The sequence below is a fragment of the Lactuca saligna genome, chromosome 3 (assembly GCF_052625555.1).
Source record: "Lactuca saligna cultivar CGN05327 chromosome 3, ASM5262555v1, whole genome shotgun sequence".
Lineage (NCBI taxonomy): Eukaryota > Viridiplantae > Streptophyta > Magnoliopsida > Asterales > Asteraceae > Lactuca > Lactuca saligna.
In genome coordinates this window covers 21,660,592-21,680,961 of record NC_136419.1, presented here as the reverse complement: position 1 = coordinate 21,680,961, position 20,370 = coordinate 21,660,592, and positions in this window count along the sequence as shown.

Sequence of the window (20,370 nt, the reverse complement as noted above, 5' to 3'; positions counted from 1 at the left end):
ATACTCCCATTATCCTAATTAGGGGCAAAAAGGTCATTTAGCCCATCCTAATCGACCCAACCTAAAAATCCCAACTCCTAATGGTCCAAGGCCCAAAAGAACGGCTTACAAGTTGGAACTAAGTTGTACGCCCCGCGTACCACTTTGTACATCTTGCGTACAAACGATTGATGCAAGATGGAGTCGGGGTCAAGGTGCAGTACGCGCATCGTACTCCTTTTTACGCCCGACGTACGCACCCTAGATCAAAACTATCATTAAGGTCTTAATGCCTTAAGACCTTACATCCAAACTTTAGATATTGGCTTAATAAAACATCTAAGGCCATAAAGTTGCAATCTTTATGCCTTTGCATGGCTACAAGGAGCCCAATACTAAAAACCTAACTTATTCAACCATTTGCCACCCCTATAACTCTTTCATGGGAGTAAACTAAGATCTAAGCTTTCATTTTTTGACTTGAAATACCCTAAAATGCCAAAAAGGACATCTCAAAGGTCCCGGAGTAAGCTCTACTCACAATGATCAAGATTTGGGACAAAAAGGTGCTAACTTTAATCTAAACTAGATCTTAATGAAATATTCATCAAGTTTAGAGCTTTATACATCCAGAATATGCACAAGAGAGAGTAGTTGTTGGATCCAAAGCCTTGAGAGAAACACCGCAACTTCTAGGTTCCTCCTTCACCACCAAGGGCACAAAAATGACACCAAAATGGCTCTCAAAGCTTCAAAACACACTCACACACTTTAGGGTTTTGAGATAGTGATGGAGGCTAAAGATAAGGAAGGGCATGGGGCTATAATGATGCTTAAATAGGGTTCGAACCCTAAAATTTAAGGTTTGCACCCTAGCCACGTATACCCAACATATGAAACGTACGCCTAGCGTACGTGAGCCTTGCCCAAAATTTATGAAAATGCCCCTTGGAACTAAATTTGCAAACCAAACTCAAAACAATAGTCAAATTTGAAAATACCTGGAAATCAAGATGTTACAGCTAATGCTCATGTTCATGAAAAAATATATTCTCTTGGTTACATGATCAACATGCTTTTTGAAATAGGTATGCATATATAGCCACCTTTAGTCGCCATCATAACCCTTCCAAATCTTAGACTCCAAACCTATTATATGCTTCTTTTCAAAGAAACAATGTCCCAAGCTCCCACCCATGCAAAGTTTCAACCCATCCTTTAAGATCATTATGTGCTACACGCCATACCTCTTAGGTTTGTTTTCAATACACAAATCTATTACATGAAAAATATGACATAAAATTTACTTGGTTTACACTATTAGGGTAATCTAGAGAGATTTCTTATTGATTTTGTTCACAAATAACAAGATCTATATATAGTTACATGTTTATTCATAATACTACAATACCCAAGGCTAGCTTATAATGTGGATGGACAACTATTGCGCGAACATGTGGACAATGCTATTCTATGAGAATTTATAAGAGAATAGGTTGTTTAGTATTGTGAATACGTTTAACCTCACCAAATATTGTCATTTTCCTTCATTCTCACTAATTTTTATTCATTTTTGTCCTCACGCATCTTTTTTCACACATTTTCATTCTTACAGAATACGACTCAATAAACATACTGATAACATTATGACATAATTGGAATAATAAAATAAAAGTTTATAATGACCTTATAGACAATTTAATTAGTGAGAATGCATAGTAATGACAATAGTTATGTAAGATTGAACGTATTTATATTGTCAAACAATATATTTTCCTTATCATTCTTATATAATAGTGTCGTCCACATGTCCACATAATAGATGTAAAACCACATTTGAACCTAACTCACATTATTAATATTATACCTTGTAATTATTGAGAAAGCAAAGCTCTCTCTTCTAGGGACATTACTACAAAATTTACCTAAAGTATGAAAGGGGTCTTGAGTAAAATTTTTATGGGTGGTCCATGAACAAACCTCTATTAAAGTTCATCGATACCGTTGAAAATTCCCAACTATTTGCTGACACACTTAGATTCTCAATTATTTGAGAAGCGACAAGACATAACGTAATTAAAATTGGCATCTTATATTTTCCATCTATGCAATAATTGATGGCAGATGCATCTTCTAGAAATGAAGTTGTGTGTTAAAACCTTCTAATTGAGTTTATTCGACTGTGACACTTCTTTATGGTGTCAAGCTTTTGAATATTATGATCTATTGGCCAAAAGCGAGTACAACTTCGGTTTTTTGGAATTGGATATTTAGTTTAGCAGAGGATGTAATTGGTTATTGATTGCAGCTGAAGTTTGATCCCTTAAGTGTTGTAAATAAACAACATTTTTGTTTACAAAATATGTAAGAGGTCCCTTGCAGATATGTAAAAACCTGATACCTTTTCTATAAAAGATTCCATCAACTTATATCATAATAGAATTGATTTAAATATACAACTACATGAACTTACCTTGAACACTTAGAAATTCAGCAAAATTAGTTGGTTACATCGTCACAAATCTTGTTGACTATTGAAATTCAAGAATTTGTGCTCAAATTAACACAGTTCCTAAAATATAATCCAACTTTCTTCCTTAGGAGATGGCGTGTCTTTTGAGTCTTTGAGATACAATGGTGATAAGGATAGAAGTGTAAATTTGTTTTAACATTTAATAAACAATTTCAAATAAACTAGAAAAAGATAACTTATTCAAAAGTACATATTATCGATTTGGAACTACTATAAGCCTAGATAATTTTCTATCACCAAAATCATTTGTAATAAATTAATAAGGCTATAAAGAGTGGTAGCATAACATATGCTAGGTACACTGATACATCATATTTTTACCTTTTACCTAAGCTTTTACCTAAAACACATATACATTTGGATTTTAGGAAAAAAATATAAAAAAATTAAATAAAAATGACCATTCAAAGGCCTGATTTTTTAAAAAAGAAAAAAAAAAACAAAAGAAAAAACAAAGAAAATAACCAATCAAAAGCCTCTCCTTTCCTTGTTCTCTTTCCACTTGATATATCATAGACGAGTCTTCGGTAGCGACCCCCCAGCGCAAGCCAGGGGCGGTGTACAACGAGGGTGGCGATCTCCTAGCGAGAGGGGTAGCGAGGCCACTCTCTCAAGGCTAACGAACTTTAAATAAATAATCCCGAACTTGCCAAAAAAGTCCCTTCACTTTCTATATCTGCACAATAATCCCTTATTTTATTTACCTCTCGTTCTGTCAATTATCTTTCATGATGACAAATAATTGTTAGGGTTGAAATAAACCAAACCGAAAAAACCAAAACCAAACTAATAACCGATATAATGGGTTTGAATTTTATAAAAAAAACAAGAATGTTGGTCTGGTTCGGTTTTACATGCCATACCTACTAACAAAAACTGATCCATTGCACCAAATAATGTTTTGACGTCAATATATGAGCATGCTTCCATATATACTATTCGATCTTTGTTTTCCGTATTTGTTTTCTCGTATTTATTTTCAATACATTGCTTCTCTCAAACTTTGTTTTCTCTGATTTGATGTCAATAAAAGAATTATATTTAATTGTACTTTAAGTTAAACGTGGTATTTTCTTAATTTAGGACACCTAAACATTCTTTGTATGTTGGAATTATAGAATTGATGCTAAATATGAACTTTTTGAAAAGCTATAACTTATTCGTTTTGGAAAGCACTTTTTCTTGTAAATTATCAAATAAGATATTGGATTAACTAAATAAGTGTTACAGGAATATTTTGGATCGTAGGTTTTATAGCTAATTTGCCATATAACTAATTTTATAATTTAATTGTTATATTGTACTGATTATTTTGGAATTAATTGATTAATTTCACATGAAGTGCAAAGAACCCACACTGTGTCAAAACGTAAAACTGAAAAAAAAAAATGAACCCTTCAGAAACCGAACTCATATGGGTTTCGCAACCGAAAAAACCAATATATACAGTTTAGTTCGACTTTAGCCAAAAACCAATCCAAACCGATCTATGCTCGTCCCTACCAATCGTACGTATTAGAAGATCTACACCGATATCTTTTTCTTTTAAGCTGTGTGACATTAGCATTTGTTATTTTTTCTACATCATTATATATACATCATTATAATTTATATATGGTATCAATTCCCTTTTAAATGTGGTCACACACTTACACACATAATATATCATTTATTTAAATTTATATATTAATTATTAAACAAATATCTTTCTTATAAATTTGTCTGAGAATAAGTGAAAACGTGGTCACTTGGAGGAGCTAAAGCATGCAAGATTTCTCCAATAATCCTATATAGTACTGTAAAATCCTCAACTAGCCATAAATAGATTCTTAATTATTTGGGAAATAACAAGACAAAGTATCAGACTAGTTGAAATCGGCATCTTAGATATGCTTTTCGGTGAATGAATTCAATCTATTTATCCAAATAGAATTGATTCGAATCCCTTTTTCATTGGCCTTTCTATTTAGAAATCGTCCCTAATTAGATTCTTTTATGCTATTTCCTATCGACAATCATAAAAATATTCTTCTCTATAAGACAAGTCTGGACTCAAACTTCATGCAGCGTATAACAAGCAACAAACTCTCATCATAAATCATATATACTGAACATTTCTATAACTTCTAATACAACTTTTCTTCTTGATGGCATCTAAGAGTAAGGTGGATTCTGACCGTTTCAGAGGGGTGGACGAGTGCTTTGGGCCAATTAATGGAAGTAAACAACAGCTGTGCCGTTACAGGCATCGACCACAATGCTCCACCATTCATCAGGTAATCCTTCCGGCTTCTGAAACAACAGGGGTGATCATTGACTTCTACGTACCAAGTGGCAACGTCTTGATCAGGAACTGATTAGTGATTAATACAACCAGAACTTCTCACATTAGTTAGTTGTACTGTGCATGTCGTTAGCTTATATGTGTATGTATGCAAGCAAGCTTATGTAATTAATTAAGAAGATGAACGCATCTAGTAGATGGTGGGTTGTTTTTGTACAGACAGTACTCAGCCTCTACTAAGTTTGAGGGCTTTTTTGTACCCTTTGTGCTATACTAGTTACAACTTTTTTACTCTCTCTCTCTCTCTCTCTCTCTCTCTATATATATATATATATATATATATATATATATATATATATATATATATATATATATATATATATATATATATATATATATATATATATATATATATATATATATATATATATATATATATAAAGAGAGAGAGAGAGGAAATCTCCAATAAAGTCCTGTAATTTTGGCCCGGTTTATGTTTTAGTCCTAAACTAATTTTTGTTTACGAAAAAGTCCTAAAACCGGCAAAAGTTTGCATTTTGACCATTTTTGACTGGTTGAAACCGGTAACAAATTAATTTGAGACTATTTCATAAATTGACTCAAAATATCATTATTATATATATATATATATATATATATATATATATATATATATATATATATATATATATATATATCCATTATTATCTTTTTTTTTTCAACTTTTAAAGCTTATTTTTATCAATAAAAAAACTAAAAGTACAAAAATTCATAAGTTTTTATCATTTCTCCAATGATATCGAATTCGATAAAAAAGAATTTACTTTTTTTTCCATTAAATTCACAGTGTGAATCAGTGCAGATTCACAATGCGAATCAGTGCAGATTCACAATGCGAATCTGAATTCATAAGGTGAATTCGAAAAATATATAAGTTATTTTTTAACATTCACAATATTAAGTTATCAATTTAGATATTTTTAGTTTTTCTCGATAAAAAATTAACTATAACACTTGAAAAAGATATTTGGTTTCTTGGAGAATATATATATATATATATATATATATATATATATATATATATATATATATATATATATATATATATATATATATATATATATATATATATATATATCATTATTATATATAAAAGGCCTTTAATTTTGGTTCCTTCTAAACCAAATTCACTTGATCTGTTTGATGCCACGTATCCTACCATCATTACAACCTATCGTACCACAACAGGCGTTTTCCAACCTCGCGTGTAACGTATGGCGTTCTCCACATGGTCAGCCCTACCGATTCAACGACTCCCTTCCCCTCTAGCGAAACTCCGAATTCCTCGCCAACAACAACAACACCAACGACAAGTAAAACCCTAATTTCAACAGGGACTCCCTAATTTCACAGACAAATATGCCGCCATTGATATCTGTATATCAGAATTGATTGATGTTTTACGGATTCTTCGATATTCACCGACTTCCTCCTTAACAAGAACTCCGACCACACTTCTATGTCACCATTGGCCTCTTTGAATGCCTCCACGTCATAGTATTTCTTCAGCGCCTGAAAGTGACTTTCCACCCGGTTCAAGAGGGCGCCTTCTATTAACGATGTCTTCTTTCCTCTTCCAACCGGTTCTAGACTTCAACAATCCCTTTTTTCCTTTATGAAACAAAATTGAAATTTATAAATGTTATCACTGATTGACAATCGAGGATCGCATCCCCTCCATTTGAGCGCTAAGAACGAGTTTATCCTGGAGGCGTTTCTTCAATGATTTTGGAATGCAATTGTAGATTGATGCCCAATTCAACCTCGATTAATGGTTGGTGGCTACTATGTGTTTCCTTGTAAGAACTTTAGGGCTTTGTAGATATTTTATCTAATTACACACATATGATGGTTGGGTTTTCATTATCGTATGGTACAGGTTCTGCACGGTGGTGTTTTTCAATGACAATAAACTGACTATATGCGATATTTTTTTCCTGTTATTCAAAACTCTTTATTTACAAGGTCAAACTCTCCATCTTTAATTTTTGCATAATTGAAACTCTTATACCCTTTTTGTTTATCTGTTATGACTAAACTCTGATCTTTATGCAATGTTTGTTGAGGTTTTAGTTGGAATGTGCTTATGCAGTCCATGTGTTTCTGAAAATTCTAGAAAAAAAAAGTTTCGTACTTTGTTGTTATGGATGAACCATCCACTCTCTAGATAACTTTGGACCTTTTAAGTCCTTGTAAGTTTAATTCCAAGAATTATAACCTTAGAGTATACCTGATTTTCGTTTGTAGATTTGTAAAACGAAGAAGATGATATTCTCCTTACATTTTTGAAGGACAGAGAACCGGATGAAGATTTTATAGTAAAAGTGTCTTAATAGACAATGAATGAGGAAGACCATAAAAATTTATATTAATGATAAAATGTGAAGTTTTATTGATTTACTCTTCCCTTTATATTTATTTATCAATAAATGGTTGGGAGCGAAACACATACGACTTAAGAGTCGCATTAATCATATTTTAATTTTTGAAATATCAGGGGTTTTAGAAACCACCAGGGAAGACCATTCATGTACATATATTTTTTTTTCCAGACAATCTTGGATATGTCGTTATTGCACTCCTACAGGCACCAAAGAAACATGGTGTTGGGCTTCATGTCTTATACAATGTCATTCTCATAATTTATTTTATATGTTGTTTTATTGGTTAAAAATATTATCACAATTTGCATTTATTTTTATAGATGGAAAAACAAATAATGAGGTTTTCTTCACAGGCAATAAATTGACTTAAATGCTTTATCACATCATCAGATTTGTTTCCTTTTGTGTTATATGTATATGTATATGAGTGAATGATTAACAAGGTTTATATGCCAATACATAATTAAAAAAAATATATGGATCGGCAATTTTAAGATTACAGTTTCAGAAAAAGAGCAATTGTTCGTTTGGTATGTCTGAATCAGTCTCACATATGCTCAGCTCAACTATAGATACGATAAAATGTGACAAATAACTACTTTTACTTTTAGAGGTTATTTTTTAAAAAAATGACCAAACCATTTTGTCTCTTTACAAAAATGACAAACAGTATCTCAAATGAAACTGTGTATGAAATATGGTCTTCATGTTATAACAATTTACGCTTACGGTTGTGGTGTCATTTTAGTTTTTCCAATGGCGAAATAGATAAGATGAAACCCAACCCTAAATTAGATATCAACATCCATGAATTTTTTTTGAGTTGGAGCAAATGGTATGGATTAATTTAGCACTTGATGCCTACTGGGGAAATACATTTATGTTCTAGCTATGTCATTTTGATAGTTCTGAATTCATTTGTTAACGTGGTTCTATATGGTTAGAAAAGAGTAGATATTGATTGAAGCATGCTCTTTTTGTTCTTAAATGATATTTAGAATAAGCATTATTTTATTCTTGATTTTTTATTAATATATACATAACAAAGAATTACAACCAGCAATGATCTCTACATTCTTTGTTCAAGATCAATAAGGAACTAAAACTATTTAAACAACGGTTTCACATGCTTCTAAAATGGGTTCAAAATACCAATGCAGTAGTGGAGACGTTCTTTTAGACTTACTGCATGGTTATTATATCATTAGAATTTCCCAGTATGCTTTTCTCTATCAATAAATCTAATAGCTTTTTGATTTATTTGAAATAAATTTAATTATAAAGGTGATATCCTGCTGAGCCGGTTTCATCATAATACTCATTTTCATTCACCTGTTGGACCTTGAAATTGGTTAGATAAACATAAAATATATTTATATAATATCTTTTCCTCTGTCCATTTTTTATATACAATTTTAATGGTGCACCCTATTTAAATGTTGTAATGGAATGAAATTAAAGTATGATGCTATAATTCACATATAAAATTAAAGTATGTTGTAATGGAATGAAATTAAAGTATGACACTACATTGTTATTTCTTGCATTGTATACATTTTTAAAATTAGTATGATATGTTTTAAACATTGTATAATTTGTTTTTCATTTATATTGAAGTCACCATCTTCATATCCGGACTAGAATATAATCTCTTTGACTAATTATGACATTGACCTTTATATTTTTTATTTTAGGAGGCGAGTGTGGATGGTGAATGTGATAGTAGTATATAATGGTGCTTACTTCTTTGTACAATGTGAATATAGAAAAAGATCATGAATTATCATTAGCCAAAAGAACCTTGAAGGTATTTTGGCAAAATGATGAATTAGTGATGTAATTTAGTTTGTGTGTATTACAACATTCAATTTTCAGCTTTTTTTTTTCCTATAGCATCCTACTTTTTTCCTTATCAAGACATTGCACAATAAATGAGAATTCCACCTAATTATAACATTGTATATTAACTTTTTTTCTTCAATTAAAGTTATGCTGTCAAAAATTTGATGCAATCGATAAAGATTTCCTCCGTCGTATTCTTGGACCGTGCTTAGCACGGGCCGAAATCATTTCTAGTATATATATATATTTGATCAAGTGAGAAACAAAAACTTTCGTGAATAAATGATAAATGAACCATTTTCATGTTTTTGTTTTGTAGCCGAAATAAATAGATGAATCATTATGTGACACAAAACTAACATGAGTTAGAAAAAGATTTTGGCCGAAAAAATACCTTGATGATTCATTTTTTCATTGACTCGAATGATGATTTTTTTTTCCAGACAATTTTAGTGAGCAATCCCGAAAAATGAATATTCAAATCGTCTTCTCGTAAGCTTTTTTTTTTAATTTTTTTTGTGTAAATAATCTTATTATGTATCATTTAATAATTTATTTTCTTGATGTGTCAAAAAACATGTATTTAATTTATTTCTCACGATGTATTAACAATGAAATTTGAACTTGATATATATCATTTATTATAATTAAAAAGCATATTTTAAATATTAAAGTATAAAAATTAAAATTTTCCACTTTTTGATATAGTTGCACCTTTTATTGAATGAATTTTGGAATCTTATTTATTTATTTATTTTGAACGGTGAGAGTATTATTAAAAACTAGCAAGGAGGTAGAAAAGAAACATTACAAATGAGTAGAAGCTAAGGCTGGATTATGAAGCCAAGCAGTCCAAACAATATTAGCTTTATTACACCTACTAGTTTATAACACGTGAGAACAACAGTTATAAAATTAATGGAATTTTAATAGTAAAAAACTCAAAATTATTAATCATTTATTTCAAATAAATTATTTTAAATAATTTATTAATTAAGAGATATTTTAGTTAGATAAAATTATAATCGTTGATTTAAATAAATACATAAAATTATATCAACTTATAATATATATTAATTTTATTTTATTTTTTATTCTAATGTTATTAATTTTTTTTAATAAGAGTGTGAATTTTGAAATTTGAAATGAATAATAAATTAGTAATTTAATGTAATTAGAGTACAAAATTTAAAATTTAAAATTAAGAATTAATATGTTGACATGTGACATAATAGGTGACATATATTATTAATGAGGATTTCTAATATTGTGACACTTGTCAATAGGAAAATAAACATACTCATTTATTAGAATAGGGATTAGAAATCCAAAAGTACGATCTATCTATGACATCATAAAAATAAGAGATTTCCTAGGTAAGGTTGGACCAAACAGTAAGGAATTTCGATAATTCCAAAGATACCAAAAAGAAATCAAATCCACGGCGTCAAACACCTTCCGTTGTCCTCCTCGTAGAGGAATATGGTACGCCCATGAAAGTAAAGTTAGAACAGAAATTTGGTTCGGAAGATGAACGTCTCACCAAATAGCAATACAGGTCCAAATATCACACAAGTCGCTACATCTAGCGAAAAGATGTTCAATAGTTTCCACTCCATTATGACAAATGGGGCATAAAATCGTATCCACCTCAATACCTCTATAAGACAATCTCTCCCGCATCGGAATGCTATGAAGGGACAATCTCCAGATAAAAACATTTAGTTTAATGGGAACCCAGTTATTCCATCTAGTTTCCATGCCGTCCACTGAAAGGAATATGTTGTCGATTAAAGCACGAACCGAAGCAACTAAAAAAAATGTTTGAAGCGTCGAAGAGACACCCTAATCTGTCCGGACTAGAATTGAGGTGAACACTCTGCATCAACAACATGAACTGGTCTCACTGAGACTACTCAATTCCACCTCTAGGCAACCGGCGATAGTTCTCTTCACCCCATCCAAGAGAAACATGATCTCTAACACACACCTGTTTGTAATTATCCAAGGAAAAAATCGTATGAAAAGCAACCGCAAGAGGAACATTTCTTTTCCAAACATCATGCTATAAAGAAATAGCGGCCCCATTACCAACACGAATTGGAGCGAGGGAATGCAAGTCTAAGCCACAATCACGGAGTTTAACTAACATCCGTATCAAACTATTCCAAGGCCCTAATACATCCCGTAAGGGTTTCAAATCAACACAACCCCCATCAGAACCATAGATGCTTTAACAACCCGTACCCAAATGAGATCAGGATGGTGATAAAATCTCCACTGCCAATGAAAGATCATTGATCTATTAAACGAGAACAAACTCCCAACACCTAAGCCACCATTAGATTTAGGAGCCAAAAATCTATCCCACTTGACCCAGTGCATGTGTCTGTCATCCAAATCAACACCGCAAAAGAATCTGGCTCGTAAGGACTACAATAGGCTAAGGACCATGACTGGAGTAGGGTAGACCGACATTAAGTAACTACCAATGAAGCCCAAAACTGGTAGAACGCTCGAAATTCGTCTTTGACCAAAATAGGGTCATCAATCCACACCCCGTCTCTAAATACACCTCGAATGGTCAATTGACGCCTTTTTCTGTTAATAGTACTATGGAAATAACCAAAGTTCTCATCTCCTTCAATACCGCACTGAATCTTAGCTTTTTGAGCTAAATCCACCTAATTCCTATGATCGATGTCAAAAATATCCTTTTGAACTATGATTCTTTGTTCCCGAAGAGTAGCTGACCCATCATCAATCATAAGTTGAGCATCAATAGACTCAAGAAGATCCTGCAATTCTTTTTTCTTTAAATTCAGCCCATTTCGATTTTAGCATTCCAAATACGAATATGAGCTTTAAGGTTTTGCAACTTTTTCTTAAAGATAATCCAAGGATTATCATGAATCACGCCCACAGGAATTTGAGCCCAGGAATTACGAACCAAAACGTCTAAACCGTCCATATCGAACCATGAGTGGAAAAAAAAAAGAAACAGAGTGGGACCAAAATTACTATTATGTTCCAAGAGTAGAATCGGGCGGTGACTTGGAATATTTTTTTTCTAGAACCATGCCAGTGAGATGAGGAAAATAATCTACAAAACTATTCGTGACTAGGAATCTATCAAGTTCATTGAATTTGGATCCCCAATTATCACTCCAAGTAAAGTGTGGGCCTCCCATAGAAATATCAACCAGATCACACTAATCAATGAACTGATTGAAGTTAATTGCAGGAGTGGATTGAAATTGAGAACCCAATCTTTCAGATTCATCATAGACCATATTAAAGTCTCCCATCAACACACATTCACCATCAAAAGAAGTGATCATTTGATGAAGATGTAACCAAAGTTGTCTTTTAGCTTCAATAGGTTGTGGAGCATACACCGAGACAACAAGAATACGAATAGTTGAAGTCAACCGAACACCCTCAATTGCAACAAAATTATCAGAAATAATCTCACGTATCTTAGAAAAGCAATCCAGGTCCCAAATCAAGAGAATACCACCCGAAACTCTGCGAGATGGTGCAAAAGCATGAGAAAAAAACGAATTTCCCCAAAAAGATCGAACAGTAGAGAGATCTATATTTTCCTGTTTTGTTTCTTGGATGGATAAGAAGTTCACCTTATGTTTAATGGTTAAGGATCTAACCCAAGCTCGCTTGTCACGACTTCCCGCTCCTTGGATATTAATAGAAAGGCAATTCATTAAAAGACTTTTCTACCCTCGTGACCTTCAACTATCTCTTTTACTCGGTCAAAACACCCATCCATATTATAACCCAAAGATCGCCCGATATCCAAGGTTTTTTGAATTTCTTTCAAGAATGAGAAATTATTAAAAGATCCTTGTGAAAAATTCCCTTCCCCCATAAAATTAGAAAAATGTGTTAAGTTATCTTCTGAAACATCAATACCCGTCATATGTCCAAATCCTCCATAAAATCCAACCGGTGGGTTTCCTCTACATTACTGGCCTAGAAGGGCTGCCATGGTTGAAGCAGCCGAGAGAACATTAGGTGAGGTCTGCACATTTTTTGCTGTAACAGGAGTTACTATTGGCGGGCCAGCATCAATTTTGGAATCTCATTTAATATATTCAAAATGTTTTTTTTAACATATTAAATCTAAAAATTTGTTATTTTAAATATGTAAGTCACATACTAAAGAAAAATATAATTTAATAAAAAACGTTAAAATGTGAAATTAATCGTATTAAAAACAGTTAATAACGTCTTAATTGAACATTATATTTAATAAGTTCACATAAAAAATAAATAAACCAATCCATGAAAAAACCCATACCGAATAAAAGCCCAGTAATCTTATAGTCTATAATTCTTTAAGTTCATCTTTAGTTATTTATCATAGCGAATAAAAGCCCAACATTGTACTCTCTTTTCTTTGACAATATGATGTCCTATTCATTTATAAATGTCCAAAATTTTGTTCCATCTGATTCCATTATATCTTTTACATTAGAAATGATAAGATCCAATTCTCATTTTAGATACATATGGTACCATCCTCTAATACAAGCAGCAAGTACCTTTAGGATGTTATATTATCCAATCTAAAAGATTATAATAAAAATAATAAATGCATCACTCTTATTAATTAATCAAAAACTAATATATGATAATTTAAAGAATAAATAATGTTCTTGCATGTATAAAAAAACTTCCGAGTTTTTCAAAAAACTCTCCAATATAAACTATGGTCGAAAAAACATTATCTCCACATTCCATGTTTGAAGAAGTCATAACCACTTTTCAAAATTCAAGAGTGTATGATTTTTAAAAACTTCTTCTAATGATAGTGAAAATTTATTTTTAATATTAGCTTTTTGAAAAGCTAATAAGTCAATACATGCTTTTCAAACTCGATCCCATATACCCCCTAAAGTGAGCTCCTAGATCCGGGTGTCCTACACCCTTGGCCTTTGGTGTTGAATGATTTACTATTCGAGTTAGAAAAGTGAGTCTAAAAAAACAGTTCTTTACCAATTGCTATTTAACCAACTCCAACTTAGAAGTTAGAACCTATGTGTTCCACAAGAAATTAAAAACATACAATTAGTATAGGTGTTTACCATATCCAATTAGGTTTTTGATTAATCAACTTAAAAATAAGGTGGTTTTTATACCCCCATTTTAATTGAATAGAGAGAATCATGATAAATGATATAAAATTCACATTACTGGAAAGATAAAAAAGCTAAGTGGAAATATCACATCCCTAACCGAAAGCTTACCATCAAGATAGAACATTATTGGTGGAAATTCCTGATTGTATATGATCTTAAATTAAAAACATCTTAAAAATTAGAACAAAACAACTAAAATGTCGTAAATAAAATCTAAATTATGAAACTAGATCAGAGGTGCACATTTCAAACCGGTTTTTTTAAAACCTTTCGGAAAAAACCGAACTGGGTTTTCCAAAACCGGTTAGGTTAAAATCGAACTGTTGGTTATTAATAAGTTCTTATAAATATCTAAAACCGGGTTTTTTATCCTGTTTTTTTTTTCCTATAAAAATCGAACAAAATTTATTTTTTAACTGAAAAACCGATTTTTCAACACAATTTCACTTCCAAAAAATGAACTAATTATAACCAAAAGCGGTTTAAATAACGATTTTGTAAAAAAATTGGTGTTTTTGCACCTTTGACCAAGACGAACGATTTGGGCCTCAAATCCTGCAAGTTTAACTGTGTGTAAGTAAGTAAAGTAGCACTACTCTCGGTTGTCACGTTGATACTTAAATAGTTGTGACTTGAAATTGAGCCACTTTGTGATAATGCTCTGATTGTTACATTACGATCATTGCACGAGCTTTGAAATTGGGCCAGACTTGTGAGCTTAGAAATTGGGCTACGTTGTGACTCGTGAGTCTTATAATTGGGACACTTTGTGATCTGCTACATGTCAACAGAAGAGTGGATTCTACAAGCACTTTCGGTAGAAGCATAGAAATATATCCATTACATGCTTTAGTTGATTCTCCCTAAAAGATCGACTTTGAAGGATTATATTCTATATGGATCTCAATTATTGTTGGATAACAAACAAGGTTAATTATTAACAAACATGATTAATTATTGACATCCTTTTGCTTTACCTGTATATTGGGAATCGTATCTTCATTTAAATACAATAAATAGATGGGCTTTTGGTAGCGGGAAAATCTAAACTACCAATGCATGATCTACCGAAAGTATCCTCGTTATATATAATACTTGTAATCTAACGATTTAGGGCCACAGGCATAGTTTTAGCATATTAGGCATTACTTTTGGGAAAAATATCATTTTATTATATTATTAATCAATGGAAAAGTGCCAATCGAAAATAGATCCACTACAACACGAGTCATGTTCTGGGAGTTGGCACTTAACGAGTGAATATGATGTTTTTTTTGGATAATAACTGAGGTGTAACAATTAACAACCTTTTGATTTTATACACATTTAGTAATTTATAATTTATAGTTTTATTTTACACTGTTTATCATTAAATTTATATAAATTGGATGTCTTTTTTTATTTATTATAAAATATAAGAAAAAGGTTTTACATAGACTAGCGGATATTACAATGCGTTATCCCATGCAATTACACAAATGATTAGAATCAAGGTTCGTGATATCCGGTTTAATTAGTATGCAAATGAAAAAGTGTTTGTCCTACAATCGAAGACAATGGGAGGTAAGTTGTCAACTCTCGATATTCATTATAAAAGAGTGTTCATAGTAAAGCCTCTCATATACCTTGACCATTCACTTAAAGCTTTTATGCATGAGGGAATAGGGATATCGATTTCAATACTGTGGATTACAAAGCCTTCATCTTTTTATTCATACAATAATGACTAGAGAGAAATGTGCTATGTTTGCCTTGAACCTCATATTTTGGTAGATGGATTGTGGACTTCGAAAAAAGATGTTGAATATGTTGAATTATTGACGTCGTCGTATATTGATGAAAGAAAATTTTGATTACATATTGATCACAACAATAAATCTTTACATGGATGGATTGAGGAGGAAAAGAAAACAAGCGAAGATAATTAAGGATGTGTTTGGTATTGCTTTCGAGTATCAAAAGTTCTTAGTTAGAAGGACTTTTAGTGGAAAGAAAGTGTTTGGATTATGTAAAATGATTTTTGATTAACTTTTATAGGTAAGTTACAAAAAGTCAGATTTTTATGATTTTTTGAAACCTTTTCTTTTACTTTTTGAAAAAAATCATTTCAAAAGAACTTTTCAAGTATGGAAACTTTTTTTTTTTTTTTTTTTTTTTTTAACTTTTTGAAAAAATTAAAAGTTTAAAAGTCAATGTAAAAGCAATATCAAACACCCTTTAAGATATTATGTCACCAAAAAAGAAAAGTTCGTTATGTCATGTTAACACTACATCATCAAATAATGTCAACTTAACGTGTAGTAACCGTTATCCGGTAACTTGCTGAAAAGCAAAACTGAAATAGAAAATTGATAAACTTATGTATTGTTCGAAAATATAATAATTGTAAAACTCGAAAAAAAATAATGATAAAATAGTGACTTTTGTTTTTGTTTTGTTTTTTGTCTTTTTAATATTACACAATGAATTGCAATTTTGTCCGTAAAAATTCAAGATAAAAAATAAAATTAAATGTCATCGATAACCCTTGCTTTCGTACATTCTATAAAAACAAAACAAAATCAACAAATAGAATAAAAATTTTGGACAAACTCAAGTACTATATGTATATCCACCAATAGGGTTGTAAATGAACCGTTTGACGGGAAGTTCGTTTATGTTCGTTTATTTAATAACTTAACGGATATAAACACAAATTTTCGTTTGTTTAGTTAAATGAAAAAACATGAACAATGGTCTCGTTTGTTCATTTATGCTCGTGAACGCTCATTTATGTTCAACCGTTTAAATTTATTTATGTTTATATATATTCAATTGTTTTTTATTGCAATACTATATTATATATTCGTTTATGTTCATATATGTTCAATTGTGTTTGTTTATCTTTGTTCGTTTATATTCGTTTAGGATGTTCACGAATTTAAACAAACGGACATGAAAATGAAAATTCGTTCATTTATTCGTTCATGTTCGTTCGTTTGTTCAACTAACTTAAATGAACGAACATGAACAAACACTTATTCGTGTTCGTCCGGTTCGTTCACAACTCATACACCAATCGAGATATTTTTCTGGTATGTAATACACCAAATAAGATAAAAACGAAAATCCATTTACTTTTGGCATGTATATCCACTGCATCGATATATTTTTCTAGGTTTCTCATGACTTCATAACTCTTTTAATATGAGAAGATTATGTTGTATTTGGTTGTGTAACACTCTTTTTAGTTTTTTTGGAAACCTTTTAATAAAAAATAGAGTTTTAATTTTTAGTTTTCAATAAAAAAAATTAGAAAACTCATGTTCATTTTTAAAAATTTTGAGTTTTCATTTTTTGTTTTAAAAAATCAGACTAGTGTTTTGTTGTGTATTTAGACTATATTCTATCAGTTTTTATTTTCTAATTTTCATTATTTTAAATAGATTTAAATAGTTTTTTGGAAAAGAAACTATTGTTTTTCATTTTTTTTAATTATTCTAAATAAGGTTAAGGGTAATTGTAGGTTAACGTCGATTAGGTGGGTGGATGGATAGGATGGATGGGTCTATAGGGTTTGGGTGGGTAAGGGAGGACGGAATCGTTTTTCTCCTCCCGCCCAAGCCGCTGGAACCAAGGTGAACGGAATCAAACTTGCCCAAGTCGAATTCCTCCAAACCCATCTTCCCCAAATTTCTTCTTTGGTTTCAACCTCCAACGGGTTCCTCAAACCGAAGCACCCTTCTCTTTCTATCTTACTCTCCTCCCGCCTATCCCTCTTCTCCTCCAACCCGCTACGACTCCTTCCCCTCTAAGGGGTGGATAGGTATCAAACCAATTTCAAAAGTTTTTATACCACCATTTTAATTATCTTTTATAAGGAAAGTTTTTTTGGAAAACTTTTTTAAAATGTATTTTGTAAAAAGAAGTATAAAACATTATAAATATTTTTTAATGAAAGGTTGAAAAAATGTAACTAAAAAAGTTTAAAAAGCATGACAAAACGAAAGTAAATGTAAGTACAATAGTTTTGGAAATTTTGTACAAAATTTTTTAATAAGCTTAAAACATTATAAATGTAAGGGAGGAGGAAGTCATTCCCTCCCAACCCACTGATTGTTGCCTCATTTTTTTTCTTAAATTTTTCTTCATCTTTCTTAACCTATAACACATGAAAACTCTATCATTTTTGAACCCACTCAACACATTCAATTAAAAAAAATACAAAACAATCAAAGGTAAAATCTTAATTAGCAATTGAGTTACTGGCAGTACCATTCCCGCTTCAACGGGTTGGTTAATTGGTTTCACTAGCCCACTTTATTATCTCTCTCTACTTTCTCTCTCTCATTTTCTCTTATACCATGTGTTTTAAAACTTGTACCTTAGTTGTTTTGTATTTTTTTTTAATTGAGTGAGTTGAGAAAGATAGGATTTCCGTGTGTTGTGAGTTACAAAAGATAAAGAAAAAGAAAAGACAAAAATTGTTGTGACAGTGGGTCAATGGGTTAGGAGGGAACGACTCCTTCCTCCCTAAGTAAAAGTGTTTTAAAAACGTACGATATGGACACGATTGTTTTGGTTGATGTGAGACCGGTGACGAGATTGATAATAATGATTATGGAGTTGTCGTGATGATATTGTTTGATTGTATCTATGAATGCTTCGGTTGCTGCTTACAACCATGCTGCATCTTGTTCTCCTGCCCTGTTGAAACAAGGTACAACTTCACTTCCAATTTTATGATTCTAAATCTTGATTGTTGATCCCATTAGTTTCTCTTTACTACAACAATTGCTGATAAACCTAAATGAATAGTTTGAAATCAACAAATATCCTTCTATGCATATCTTTTGTCTTTATGAAATTACTAATTTGTTCTCTTACTCCGGTTCTAATAATAATACCTATCTCTGCTGGAACTTGATCGACAAACATGTTCCACTTCTACTCTTTTTATAGGAAAAATCAATATTTGATATGGACACACACTATACACAAGTCTAACGATTTACCTTTTCACTTATTAATGATTAAATGCAGGAAAAAGCAACCTACTTCCATTGATTTGTTTATCATAACATCATATTTTCATTTATTTGTATTACAACATGGTACTTGGAAATAAATACCCAGTTATATCAATGCAAAATACAAAATGATTATTATTGCTAAATAAAAATAAGTTTATTCATGAAAACCTTTCTGAAGTTGTACAAAACTTCCTTTATGTAGTCATTGGCGAAAAGCTAAAAGAATCATTACATGTGCATAATACTCAGCTGCAAGGTTTAACTTATAAGACTCCTTTTCTTTTAACTATGGTGAAATCCATTCTTTGACAGTTTTAAGCAGTGGTGGTGGTGGATGTTCATTTGATAACTATTTGGTAAAAAAAAATATCTGATATCTGCTACCTTTCATTGGGTTCATGTTAATATGCAAAATATGTTGATATATGCTTTATACTATTATGTATGTAGATTTGCCACCAAGATACAAAGACTTTGTTCGGGTAATTACACCTGATTTACCTCTGTTTCTATACTATTGTGTCTGTATATTTGCCTTATCATGATTTATAGTTGTTTTCATATCATAGGTGTTGAAGAATCTAATGTTATGATGTATGTGATGGGTTTTGAGCATTACAACATTCCTATGGTGCACATGCAACGCTAATTGCTTTGGATCTAGGTTTTTCTCAAGTTATACATGCAAAACAATTATCCAAAGCAAGAACCCTAATCTAGCATACAATTTTTGGATTTAACAAATAAACTAGGATTAGAAGAATACCTTTCTTGTTGATAGCTTGATCTTGACCTTCAAGAGCTAAGTGCCTTAATTACTGCACCTCTAATGGAGTCACAAACACCATAAGCAAAAGATGAACTGGAGAGAGGATGGAGACTATTAATTTTGGCTAGGGTTCTTCTATATACATAGGAGCCGAAAACTGGTAGCCAAGGGGTCCTTATATAGTTGAGCTACCACTAGGGTTTTCAACTGGAAACGCTAATTCCCTTGCTTAGGCCCTAAGAAACATGTGGACTCCACACATGAAAGGCCTTGGACGAAATCTTTATGGAATCCCGTAGACTTTTCATCTACCCCTTATCAATAGGATCCATTAGTCCAAACTACAAG